At 35.0% G+C, this 14,601-nt stretch overlaps 2 non-coding genes across 2 annotated transcripts; both read left to right on the top strand.

The window, feature by feature from the left end:
* The first annotated feature begins 5,316 nt into the window (after window positions 1-5,316).
* Window positions 5,317-5,388, top strand: TRNAP-UGG (transfer RNA proline (anticodon UGG)). Its single transcript has one exon. It is a non-coding gene; the product is annotated as a tRNA-Pro (tRNA).
* A 1,150-nt stretch (window positions 5,389-6,538) lies between these two features.
* Window positions 6,539-6,610, top strand: TRNAW-CCA (transfer RNA tryptophan (anticodon CCA)). The gene has a single exon. It is a non-coding gene; the product is annotated as a tRNA-Trp (tRNA).
* Window positions 6,611-14,601: the final 7,991 nt, after the last annotated feature.

Below are 14,601 nucleotides of genomic sequence, written 5' to 3'. Positions count from 1 at the left end.
GGAACAATTGAATCAGAGCCTTAAGCCTGTGTCCTATTGATTGCAGGAAGCCTGTGTCCTATTGATTGCAGGGTTGGCCATTCCTTCGCTGGCCAGATGGGCTTAATTTATAAAACCATGAAGTGTCCTTGTTTATCTCGCCCTTCGTGGTTCCTTCTCTCAAAAAAACTATTGGAGAAAATTGACGTTACATCACTTCCAGGAAGACTCAGGCACATTTAAATAGAGCATATTCTGTGCAATAAACCGGTGCCTCTGCACTAAACATGAACATGAGGATGCCAGGCAGTTTGCAAGAACATGAACTCGAGGATCCACCCTGTAGCCTCTATTAGACTTCAAAGGGAAAAGTCTAGCAAGTTAGCTTATCATTGTTTTGTTACGAGAGAGATTTTGTTGCTCTGAGTACTCATTCCTTCCAGAAATAATATTACTTTTGATTCTGGTATTTAGAGTGTTTAAGGTCGATATCATATTTGAAAATTGCAGTAATGAAATCGTTTTCGTATGTATAATGGTTGGTTGATAATCAAAAATTTATTTAAATTTTCAAAATGGACTGTAATCAATTCGAAATGTTAATCATCGCTTGCTACTGTATGCTTTTAAATATGTTTCAGGTTGATTTGAGTGAACCTTTGCAAGATCATGTCCTGATATAATGTGGAGAAAATAGTTGGTTCTAATGTTTGAGACGATGAAAATGGGAATTTTCTTTATAGAACTTGTGAATAATTAAACTATTTGCAATGTTTATATATATTTTATTTCTATAAAGGAAAGAGTTGAAAACACATAAAAAGTTGAGATTTCTTAAAAAAATTCTCTGAAAACAATGACCAAACCACACATCAAGCAATGAAGATTAGTAGCATCTGGCAAATTCTCTGAAAACAATGACCAAACCACACATCAAGCAATGAAGATTAGTAGCATCTGGCAAGTAGTCAAACTCAGAATCCCTGTATAGATATGGTTTCCCTTTTATAAACTTAGTCACACAGAATTAGGTACTCCTTAGTGAAATGAAAAGGCCACATGATTGGAATCCCTTATTAAATTTCAACCAATAAATATTAGTAAGATAAGTGAAAAAAAGACCTCCATAGTCTTTCGTGTTCGCAGTCCATTCAATTAAATAAATATTAGTAAGAAAAGTGAAAAAAAGACCTCCATAGTCTTTCGTGTTCGCAGTCCATCAACTTAAAAATATTACACTTACATTTACTTGTAAATGTACCAAACTCCATAGCGGAGCTTGGCTGAAAAAAGCATTTACATGTAATTATTTCATTAACGCAACTTGTTACGGCATTATGATGATCGGACTTGGACTTCTCTGCCACCCAAAGCATCTACAGAGTCACTTCTGGAGTCCACTTTACCATTTGTAGAGTGAATGTAAAATGAATTTATCCTTAAAGGTATTTCTGAAAATAAAATAGGTGAAGATTGATATACCCAACATTAAAGGTATGCCCATTTCTATCTGTAGTTTAATCTTACTCAAAGAGTATTGTAGTCCAATACATATGTTAATTTACTTGCTTTCGCAAACAATGCTGCCCTCCCTTAATCAAACTCACAATCCCCTGCAGTCTCATCTTATCTCATCTTATTTTCTTCTTGATTGTAGAGAATTGCCTCTGATTACATATTATCCATGTAGTGTTGAATAATGTTGCCTATCACGCAGGTATTAAATGCCCAGAAATCTCTAGCAAAAGTTCTCTTTGAAATTGTATGTATTTTGATATTTTTCTTAGGAGGTTTTAGATGCCTCAGTTGCTCAGTGTATGAATTGAGTTTTTATATATGTAAAGCAGCGTGTGAGAGAATTGAATATGTTAAAATCGTTTTGGCTACCTCCTCTGTTTTTGCTCCTCTATGTGTCAGTACTGTAGCATTCTGTTATTTCTTATACATATCATCTACTCATTCCTGAACATAATCAGCAGTGTTGGAATTAATGTTGAAAATTGTGGTCTTGGCCCCTGGGAGGATAAAGTTAGTTTGCAGCGTTCTATTGCAAGGTTCAGGGCAGCTTGAAGCCCTCCAGATTTGTTAGTGTATTGTAGGTTAAACGGAGTGATCTCTGATACCATTGCAGGTCACAGGAGTGAGTGATCTCCAGATTTGGGTGATCTTTTCTTAGAGATGCCATTGATCATGAATAATCTTTGTCATTTCACCTAAGAATCTAATCAAGATTTTACCCCTATCTAAGATTCAACACCATTCCTTATTTATTCACCATTCCCAACTTGCCCAGCTAACCAATTCCCATAGTGATAATAATCTAAGTCAATATTATACCGAAAAAGTTTATCACATGGACGAGTAGGTCTATCATGGCCATCAAGTCAGGCTAGGCCTGGCGTTTTTCGTGGAGTGCTAAAATGCCATCTTACCTTGAGGATGGATGTCAGATGCTAGATATTGACGATGTCAGAGGAAGCATTTGGCGAGACTTGTATTTATTTTAAAGTTCTCTAAGAAATAGAGGCTTTAATAATTTTAGCAAAACTGCTTTGGCATGTCAAATTTGTTGAACAATTTTCCTTCGAATATGCATTTTGATACCCAAAAAACAGCTTCTAAAATAACTTGGCAGTTGGTCTGTTTAGTGGACATTGAGATATTTTGATTAGTTGATATAACCATTTCACTCTGGATGGCAGAAAATAAAATGTTTTCTTCAGTACAAAGCGGAAGGTGTATTCTTTGAATGGTTGCTCAATATGCATTATTGTTCAGGTGATTTCTATTTCGAACATCAAAATGAAGATGATGGGAACCTAAAGGAGCATTATTATGGGTTTGTTTTTTTAAAGATATGTCATGTGTGGAGTGGTATTCATAAATTACTATTTTTTTTTAACTTTTGAGTTATATAATTATAGAAGTTTATATTTAAGTGGATAAAAAAAAAATTTGTTATTTTATATTAAAGGGTTGTCATTTTATATTTATGAATATAATATATTATTGACTTATGACAGTATAATGTTAAAGACTGATGTTAGGGATTGAGTGGTTTAATGTTAAGTAATTAAACTGTCTACTATTACTTATATGATTATTCATTGAATAAAGAATGTAAAGTTACAATATTATATAAAGAAAATATTTATTTTATTTTCTCCCTCGACCATTTGTGCGGCCTATATTTCTATAATTTATGCAATGAAGTATTAATAATCATTTGAATTCATTTTTGTTATGGAAATTTTGCCTTTATTTGATATATTGGGTAATGATTTGATTGTGCGGTATGCATAACTTTAGTGTGCTGCTATAATTGATGGAGATATTTTGTACTATCAAAATTAGTTCTAAAAGAACCAATAGGATTCAAAATGATTATGTCAAAATAAAGATAAATATTTTTTTAATCATTCATTTGACTTATTTTCGCATCTAAGTTAACTCAAATTTCTCATTGAATGAAAAAGTAAATTGTGTATTCAATGTGTATTGATTTTGCGTACTTTTGATAAACCATAATGAAATTAACTAAAACTACATAATAAATTGTATATATGTATAATTTTTTATTTTCATCGAATGAGTGCATACTTTGAGTAAACCTATAAAAAAATAAGTTGAAAATGTTATTTTAAAAATTAGTTTTATTTTTCTCTTTAAAATTCATTTCTAATTTAATTATATTAATTATTATTTTCCTTATTATTTCATATCTCAAGTTTCCCATAATAAAAAATTATATTTAATTTGTATGGTTGAGAATATTGAAACTATTTCACTAACTTGGCATTAATTGTCTAAGTTGGGTATTGACTTGATTTCATGGAATTAATTATATGTCTAAAATACAACATAACCTTCTAACCAGATTATGATCGATTTACATACTTATTCCATATTGGTGGTTTCCTATTATTATTGGTTTTTATTTTGTAAAAATTAAAGTATTAACATCCATGATAGCTCATCATTTGACAATTGTACATTAACATCTTGATTTGGGTTAACATTAGTTATAAGATGTGGTATATGTATGGTGCAAAGTAGGTTAAATGTAAAAAAATTATGAAAAGACAACAACAAATGTCACAAAAAGAGGCAGTGAAAAGAAGATGTCCTTGTTGCTTTTTACCATCTCTTTATTTTTTTCTTGGATTGGGACAAGGAGAGATTTATGACCTTGAGAACCTTACCTTGACATTTCCAATTCTTGTAGTAGATTTGCCACCACACACTTGAGTATAAAAATTGCACATAAATATATTACAATGTAGAATGTAAGTATAAAAATTGCACATAAATATATTACAATGTAGAATGTAAGTATAGACGCATGACTATCACATGCATAGAAATGTATGTGAAGCACATGGAGTGAGTTGAATGGATTCTCTATTGGTTTATCATGGATCATCGATTAAAAAAAAAAAAACATTCAATCTTGAGTATGTTATTACCTTTTACCTTTGATTCACTTTGACATTTCATTTCCCATGCTTATGAGATTTTGGTGTTAGTAGATTTGAAAAGAGACATTTGCAATATATTTATATAAAAGATCTATCTTAAATCAGAATCTATCAAATTCAAAAATTACAAATTACTTAATCATTTAGTATAAATTTATATCACGATAAAAATAAAAATAACAAATTTCTATTATATTCATCATATTTAAATTTATCTCTTTATATATTTATACATATGAAATCTCTCTTTTATAATAAAATAATATTACAAACATTATTATTATTTTTACTTTTACAATGTAGCTATCACATTAGTGAGTAACTACCCTAAACTAATCTTAATAAAAAATAAAGATAAACATCTATTAAAATTTGCAATAAAAATAAACGAATAAGGAGTAAAGCACTAATCAATTATGTGAGACTAGTATGTGATGTTCACAAAAGATGTAACTATGATAAATCGAGTTTTCTGAAAAAATTGCAACGCAAATAAAACCTTCTTCAACCGCAATACCAATAATGTAATTAGCTTTCAAAGGCGCGGATATAAAGTGTGTCATAGCTCCATCCTCTTTGGATTTACTATCTCTGTCACTCTAGTTCTTCATTTGAGAATAGTTTGAAGTAGAAAAGGGCTGTGTCAAAAACTTTGCAATCTGAGTGAAAGAGAGGTTTGGTGTTCTTATAAAAGGTATCAAAAGCCATTTGTCTCTAAACAGCGTATCCTTCGACAGCGCCAGCAAATTTAAACTGCGCGTGGAGTGGAACGGGCATATTTAAATTCTTGTAGAGCACGCGGATTTAAACCTCATTTTTATCTTTGTTAGTATACATAAACGGCTCTATTTTTTGTACAGGGCATTTGGTCTAGTGGTATGATTCTCGCTTTGGGTGCGAGAGGTCCCGAGTTCGATTCTCGGAATGCCCCTCGTTTTACGTTTTCCAGGAAATGTATATGAGTATCCTCGAGTTCGATTCTCGGAATGCCCCTGGTTTTACGTTTTCCAGGAAATATATATGAGTATCCTCGTAGTACCAGTCAAACCTACCAATAACAAAATATATTAGCAGTATCAGTGAACCCCCCCTACAATTAACAAATATATTATCAGTACCAGTGAACCCTCTACAAAAATAGAGTACCAGTAAACCGTAAAAGTTATCACGTAGTGACAGTCAAACCTACCAATAACAAAATATATTAGCAGTATCAGTGAACCCCCCCTACAATTAACAAATATATTATCAGTACCAGTGAACCCTCTACCAAAATAGAGTACCAGTAAACCGTAAAAGTTATCACATCTTATAGAAGCTTTTCGAAAAAGTGTTTTCCACGATACACTGTAACAGTACCAGTAAACCTGAAAGGTATCACGGCCCATGAGACGCTGTAACAGTACCAGTAAACCCTAAAGGTATCACAGCCTATAGAAGCTTTTCGAAAAAAACGTTTTCCATGAGGCACTGTGACAGTACCAGTAAACCCTAAATGTATTACAGCCTGTAGACACTTTTCGGAAAAAATGTTTTCTATGAGAGATTGTAACAGTACCAGTAAACCCTAAAGGTATCACAGCCTATAGCAGCTTTTTCGAAAAGAATGTTTTCCATGAGAGACTGTATATAGGGAGGCCGCCTATAGAAGTTTTCTAGGAAATATAACAGCCTACATAAGCTTTTCGAAATACGGGGCATTCACAGGATTGTGCCTAGTTTATGTGATAAATACGGTGTATTCACAGGATTGAACTTGGGACTTTTCGCATCAGCTTTTTATGTGCCTACCAAAATACATTAGCTGTATCGGTGAATCATAAAAGTCTTAACAGCCGCTGGACATTTTTGGTGAATACTTACGCTCTCAAAGATTGTCAATATATTAGCAGTATAAATGAACCAAAAGCTTTAACACACCACTTTAACAGACAGGGATCCAAAGATTGTCAATATATTAGCAGTATAAATGAACCAAAAGCTTTAACACACCACTTTAACAGACAGGGATCCTTGTCGCAATGGTAGCGTGATTGTCAATATATTAGAACTATAAATGAACAAAAGGATTCAGCAGACAGGGATCTGTGGCGCAATGGTAGCGCGTCTGACTCCAGATCAGAAGGTTGCGTGTTCGATTCACGTCAGGTTCAATTTGTTAATTTGTTTTCCTTCCAGGAGATTGCCAATCTGTTTTTCCTTGCCGGAGATTGCCGAGAGATGTTTTCTAGGACGTGATTTTTTTATGTTTTTCCTTTCTGGAGATTGCCTATAAAAGTTTTTTAGGAAATATAACAGTCTATAGAGGTTTTAAGAAATACGGGGCACTGACAGGATCGAACTGGGGACCACTTCTTGCAAACCAGCTTTTTATGTGTGCCTACGATAAATACAGTGTATTCACAGGATTGAACCTGGGACTTCTCGCACCTCGGGGCACTGACAGGATCGAACTGGGGACCACTTCTTGCAAACCAGCTTTTTATGTGTGCCTACGATAAATACAGTGTATTCACAGGATTGAACCTGGGCTTCTCGCACCTCAAACGAGCTTTTTATATGCATCTTCCTAAGGTCTCTTTACCTCAGAATTGAACTCGTGACCCCTCGCCCCTTGAGCGAAAATCATACCACTAGACCACATGCCGTGGCACAATGCAAAACCACTGAAAATACTTTCAAGCTATGTTGCACGAGTTTCTGGAACTTGGGAACGTTGGGAACTTGGGTACGGGTGTCTGGAACGGCTAGAGGTTTCCCCAAATTTTCCAGGAAACGGCTAATTGGGAGCGGCAATATTATATAATAAAAAAATAATATATATAATCAAAAAAACAACTGCCATAGCAAAAAGATATATATGTTGACATATGTTACGACATATGTCTCCTATTTTACCAAAAAAATATAATATTTACCAATAGAGTGAACCTTTACTAAAATTATATTAATATAAGTTACAGAGGTAAGAAAAAGAATTTGCAGATATTTCTTTAAAAAATTTAGTGATCCGTAACAAATTTAAAGACACTTTTTTACTAATATAGTGTAGATACCAATTTTAAGTTTGAAGCCATATCTTATTATTTTCTTTTGAATTAATCATTGCGTTAGATAGTTGTATCCATGAACATGTTTGAGTAAAATGTTGGATCGTACATGTAAATGTTTAAGCCATGAGCTCTCCGCCTAAATTTTTAAACGCTGCATTCCTAAACAACTTGAATATATACAGAAACAAAAATAAAAATAAAATATGCTTGATTTGTTTTTTTCGTGAACTTATCAACACACTTACCTCTCTCAACACACTCAGCGCTCCGCTCTCAACACACTTACCTCTCTGCTCTCAACGCCAAACAACAACTAAAGCTCTCAGTGAAAAGAAGTATAGCAACCAGCATTTATGGAAACACTGAAGGGTTTTTTTTGGCGCCAAAAACATTCCCACCCATTCATATCCACAGAAACTCGTGGAAAGAAGAATAGTGCATGTCTATTAATAACAAGTGCGTATTTCCCTCTCTGATCATACAGTGTGTAACAGCAAGTGCGTCTTTCTCTACCCAGGTCCTTTTCTTTGGGATTTACTGTATTTTTGACTTACCATATTGTTGGTAATCCACTATAAAATTTTATGGGTGAATTTAATTACTAAATTCTGCAATTTCGTGGGTGAATTCAAAGTGAAAATTATTAAATTAGTGAATTCAAAGTAGCCAATTTTCATATCAGGCTGGCAGTTTTCATCGAAATCATACTGGAATGTTTGGTTTGAAACTCGCTGTCATAGCTAAAAGACCGCTGCCAATTCGAATTTCCACATGGGTCCACATGGGAACGCTGGAGCTTTACAAATTTAAGTCTGAGCAGTTCCGGAAACCGTCCAAAGTTTCTTTTACCGTTCCCACAGAAAACGGAACGTTCCTCTGCAGCTCCAAAGTTCCAAGGAACGTGGGAACCACCGGAACGGGTTTCCCAGCTCTCAGGAACGGTTCCCGTGCAACATAGCTTTCAAGTTAATAGAAAATTTTCATGTAAGCCGTAACTTAAAACATGAGCAAGCTGAGTCAACCTTAAGAGTATGACAGCGTATATAAGCTTTCGGTAAGGAGATCCTTTCGGTTTTTATAAGCCAGAGAAATGAGAGATTGTCTATATGAGGGGCATTCCAAGAATCGAACTAAATGCCCTAGCACATGAGTACAGGAGTAACTGAAAACATTAGAAAATTTTCCCTGGAAACCGTAACCCAAACAAAATTCTAAAGGCGGAGTTTAATAATTTGAGGAATAGAACTTCAGTCTGTTGGGTCATAAAAGAAATCAAATGGTTGAGAGTGGGTTGCTAAATTATAGGAGCAACTCACTACACAGTGAAACGCGCAATTCATTTTTTTTTAATTATAGGACCTATTTTTATTTATTTAGAATATAATTTTTAATTTTTAATTTTAGATGGGTGCATATAGATTAACAATTTAAAAACAAAGGTATACACACAAAAAAACATTTTTATTATATTACTTAAAACATACAGATACAACACATATTTATGGTGTTTGTGAGATCAAACCAATTCCAAATATAAATAGGGAGGTTGAGATATTCTTTCAACATCCACCTACAAATTTGCAACTAATTTTAAATTATAAATGGAAGAATTATCTTTCAACACTCCCCCTTAATTCTTACATGCACAATTACAACAAATATTATAACAATAAAAATAATCTTTGTCTCAATGACTCTACCCCCTTTCTCCACATCTTTGAGCTTACCTTACAACTCATTTAAAGTACACCTGCTTCTGACCATCGATGATGGACGACTCGGCTCGTCGGGCTTACATGATAAGAGTTGTCAAGTGATGAACCATCCTATGAACTAATCACCATCTGTTGGATATTTCACTTTCGGTTATCCATCAGTGGCTAGGCAAATGGTTTGAATATTGAATGTGTTCAAGAGCTGATCTAACAACTTGACCTGTTTCACACACATGGATCTCATACTGTGCCAGGCCAGGAGGTAACTCCTCAGAAATGAGATTGTATTATTCATTTAGGTTGTTCATTATTATATACAAGAGGGAGTGACTCTTGAGTTTCATCTCCCGATGACTCTCCATTTTCTTTATTATTTATTTAAATTATTTACAGTTGTTCACCCAATCCCTATGATTAGGTATCAACATTCCCCCCTTAATCTGAAGGGATGTTGGTGAGTCCAAGAATCGTTTTGAATCTTTCAAGCTTTTCTCTTCCAAGCGCTTTGGTGAAGATGTCTGCAATCTGCTCATTAGTGGAACAATGGCGAAGATGGATTGTTTTGCCTCAACATGATGTTAAATCAAATGATATTTTGTATTGATTTGCTTCATTCGATCATGGAACTTTGGGTTCTTGGCCGACTTTATTGCCGAGGTATTGTTAATCATGAGTGGAGTCGAATGTACTTGTTTTACCTACAAATCTTCCTGAATTTTCTTGAGTCACACAATTTCTTTTGTTGCCTCAACTGTTGCCACATATTCTGCCTATGTTGTGGAATCTGCTGGAACTGATTGTTTGCGTGATCTCCAGGAGATAGCTCCTGATCCAATACTCATAGCATAATCCAAAGTAGATACCCCAGTTTCTTTATCTCCATCAAAGTCTGAATCAAAGTATCCAATCAAGCTGAAGTTGCCCACCTGTGTATACTTGAGTTCCCTTCAAGTACTTTAGAACTCTTTTTGCAGCAAACCAATGTCCCTCACAAGGCTTTTGCATAAACTTGGAGAGGATTCCAACAACAAACGAAATGTCTGGTTTGGTAGTAGTTAGGTAGTTGAGACTTCCTACACGCTGTCTATACTTTGTTGCATCCTCAAATTCTTTTCGTTCAATGGATGTGGGCGTTAAGTTTTATTCCATTGGAGTAGTCAGAGGATTGCATTCAGCCATGCCAAACCTATTCAACAGATCTCCAATGTAATTCTTTTGAGAAAGGAATATGAACTTTGGATGTTGAGTTACTTCAATACCAAGATAGTAATGAACATAGCCCAAATCAGTCATTTCAAAACCTGTCCTCGATTCCTTCTTTATGGATGCAATGTAGCTCTCATTGTTCCCTGTCATCAAAAGATCATCTACATATACCACACGATATACAACTGTTTTGCCAACTTTCTTGACAAACAAAGTTGCATCATCAAGATCATAATGTTTGAAATTGAGTTTCAAAATATGCTCAATTAGTTTTTCATACTAGGCTCGCGGTGCTTGTTTGAGGCCATACAAGGATTTCACAAATTTGCATACTTTATGTTCATGTCCTTTCACAGCAAATCCTTTAAGCTAGGACATAAAAACATTCTCTTTTAGATCTCCATTCAAGAAAGTAGTTTTTACATCCATTTGATGGATTTTCCAACCGTTCTGAGCTGCTAGAGCAAAGAGTGTCTGGATGGTAGCCCATTTTGTTGTGGGGGAAAAAGTATCCTCATAATCGACCCCTTCCTTCTGTGCAAAACCTTTTGCCACAAGCATGGCTTTGTGCTTGTCAAGTGAGCCATCAACTTTATACTTGTTCTTGTAGACCCACTTGCAACCAATTGGTTTGGTTATAAATGGAGGAACAACCAGCTTCCAAGTGCCATTCTTTATCAAGGCATCATACTCCTTTTGCATCGCTTCTTTCCATTCAGCATGAGAAGCAACTTCTTTGAAGGAAGTTGGTTCAAAATCTGTAGACAAATTCAATTCACAATCATAAGAAACATCCATATTTACAGGTGAATCAGAGTCATCTACATCACCTCCATTTTGTCGGGTTGAATTTCTAGTTCCTGTCTTTCCAACCTCATTAGGATGAACACTTTAAAGTGTCTTTGTTAGCCACTTTGGGGGACCTTTCTAAGATGGTCCAGGCTGCAACATTGATTGAGTTGGGACTGAATCAAGATTGAGTCTCCCAATTCTGTCAATCACATCACTCAAAGTATCATCCGTTGTTGGAGTTTCATGCGAGGGAGAGAGTGATTCAGAAGAAGATTCCACAGGTTGATCTAGTATAGGAATTCCCCCTTCAAGATGTGGAGTCTGATTATCAAATTCTTGAAATGATTTTGCATTTGCGAATCTATCCAAGCGATCAAGTTGCCGCTCAACAACATTGTCAGTTTTGGATGATTCAAGAAAGATTGCATCTCTAGATACAATAAACTTTTTATTGACTTTATCATAGAGACGGTATACTTTGGAGGTGTTTGAATACCCCAAGAAGATACACTTACGACTCCTTGCACCAAGTTTGTTTCTATGTACCTTTGGTATCAAGGCATAACATGTGGAACCAAAGACCTTTAGATGCTTTATTGAAGGAATGTGTCCATACCACATTTCATAAGGAGTCTTGTTTCTAATAGCATTAGATGGACATCTATTCTTTACGTATACAACACATAGAACTGCATCAACCCAAAACATCAATTTTACATTTTTGAAAAACATCATGGAGTACACCATATTTAAGATTGTCCTATTCATTCTTTCAGCTACTCCGTTCTATTGGGGACTATAAGGCACAATTGTTTGATGTTTGATCCCATGTTGGCGAAGATAGTTTTCAAATTCATTTGAAGTGTATTCTTTTCCATTATCAATGCGAATAGATTCAATATGAGATTGTGCATCATTTTCAATCCATGTATGAAAGTTCTTGAATGTTTGAAAAACATCAGATTTGTTCTTCAATAAATAAACCCAACACATTCTGGTGTAGTCATCAATAAATGTCATCATATATTTATTTCCATTTGTAGAAGGAACAAGAATTGGACCATATAAATCTGAATGAATGAGTTCAAGTTTTTTTTGTGCTCTGGAATGTGAATCATGAAAATACTGTTTGCTATGCTTTCCTAGAATGCAAGCATCACATTGCTTAAGTTTCCTAGGAATTGTAGGCAAACTAGTAACACCATTTTTTTCAACAAGCGGAGGTTGTCATAGTTCAAGTGTCCAAATCTAGCATGCCATAATAAATTTGATGGAAATGTACCTTCATCATAATGATAATTGTATGGGAAATTTTGTGCACAAGCAGATGTACCTTGCAACTTGAAAAACCTTTCTTCTTCTATCCCCGTCATGACAAGTGATTGGTCTGACGCTTTTCTCACCTCAACCTTGCCATCAAACATGTGAATGGAGTGTCCTTGCTGGCTGATGTGGACCAAGGACAACAAGTTTCTCCTCAGCTATGGGAGATATTAAATATGAGGCAGACAAAAGTCTGGAAGACCAGGAAATTTAAGCATGATTGTGCCAAGCCCTGATGGCTTGAGTTTTGATTTGTCTGCAAAGTATACTGCTCCATCAACATTGTCAGTGAATTCTTCAAAAAAATATCTTCTAAAATTCATGTGGCAAGTTTCTCCTGAATCAAGCAACCAATCATTTTTCCAAGAAGCAAGTAAAGCATTAAATAAGTCTTCATTTACTCCAATATTACAGTGTGCCACAACATAGTGAGCGGATTCAGGTACTTTACCTTTCTCTTTGTCATTAGTTTTACCTTTGGGTTGGTTTCTTTCCTGCTCAATTTTGTCCCAAGGAAACTTGCATGTGGATGCATCATGTGATCCATCTCTTTTGCAATATATGCAATGCAAATCTGACTTTTCTCCTTGAGAGTGTCTGCCCCCCCTCCCTCTGAAATTTCTTCCTCTTCCTCTTCGACCACCTCTTCCTCTGGAAGAATCTTGAGCAAGATTCTTCTCTCTATGTGCAAGACACATAGCCTCTTTAGAACACTAAGGAGTTGTCTTCTTCCCAAAAGCTTTCTCTCTTTCAACAATTTTTTTCACAAGGGAGTTAAAGGTAATATCTTTGAGGTTTCCATTTGCTTGCAATGACTCAAGATAATTTGAGTAAGTGGGATAAAGTGCCTCGAGAAAAGCTATTAGAGGAATGTCCAATTCAACATTAGTGACTTTGATATCATGCATAATAGATTTTACTTCTGATGCAAGAGCAAGAGGATCATCATTTTGTAATTCAAGTTTGAACAATTTAATCATGATTTGAACAACTTCAAGTGCAAAGTGTGAGTTAAAGAGTTCCTTCAGTTTTTGTAAGGCTTCGAAAGCATTTGAAAATGGAAAAATATGGCAACTCGCCTCTTTATTTACTGATTCTGCAATCAATGCATAAGCCTTGCTGATCTTATTTTCCCAAATAGCAAATTCCTTGTCTGAGGTAGGTTGTTCTGGCTCTTTGTCTTCATCTCCAACACACACTCCTTTCCACGGCTCATTAAAAATGAGAGTATGTTTGATTTTCCAGACCACTCAGGATAATTTTCCTTCCCATTGAGGACCACTCCCACAATAGATATTAATGAGTGCATTTTAAAAAAACTGTGAACTGTAAAAAAATATACTTTTGCTGCCAATATATAAAATATTTTCACTTCTGGTGTTAAAGAAAAACTACATTGTAATAGCAATATTCTTAAGAAAAATGCAATTCTGATCAAGAATGCAGTTCTGGTAAAAAATGCATTACTGATAAAAATGCAGTTCTGGTAAAAAAAAACTATCTTCCAGCATGGCTTTAAAGGACTCCATCTTCTGTGGCTTTAAAGGACTCCATCTGCTCTATTCAAAAACAAAGAAGAAGTAGCTTAGAGGTTCTGTTCAAAACCCCATAAAACCATAATGGAGATGCCTGAGTGCGTTTTCCTCCTCGAACCTCTCGCAGGACCAATACTGGGCATCCAACGCAGTCTACTGCGATACTGGAGAGAAGAATATTGGCAGCGCAGCATATTGGAGCTCGCCTAATGGCTTTTTGGCAGAAGAAGAGCTAGGCGACCCCATTTGACAATGTGGTTTTTGGTCCTTATCCCTCCTACTATTCCAGGAATACAATTTCCTAATTACTCCAATTGAAGAAGGCCAAGCTTCAGATTCACAATAATCCTGAAGAAAAATTTGATGTGTGTTGGGACTCAAAAATGTCATATTTTCATCCACCTTTTTCTTCACTATTCCTTACATTTCATCATCCCATTAAACTTTTATCATATCATTTTCATACATACATTTGGGTTTCACCTTCTTATTTTCCATTTTATTCATTTTTGTATTACAA

The sequence above is a fragment of the Pinus tabuliformis genome, chromosome 6 (assembly GCF_031772625.1).
Source record: "Pinus tabuliformis cultivar Carrire ecotype Pingquan chromosome 6, CPIR1, whole genome shotgun sequence".
NCBI lineage: Eukaryota > Viridiplantae > Streptophyta > Pinopsida > Pinales > Pinaceae > Pinus > Pinus tabuliformis.
The sequence above is the reverse complement of the archived record's forward strand: the minus strand, read 5'-3'. Positions and strand labels throughout refer to the sequence as shown.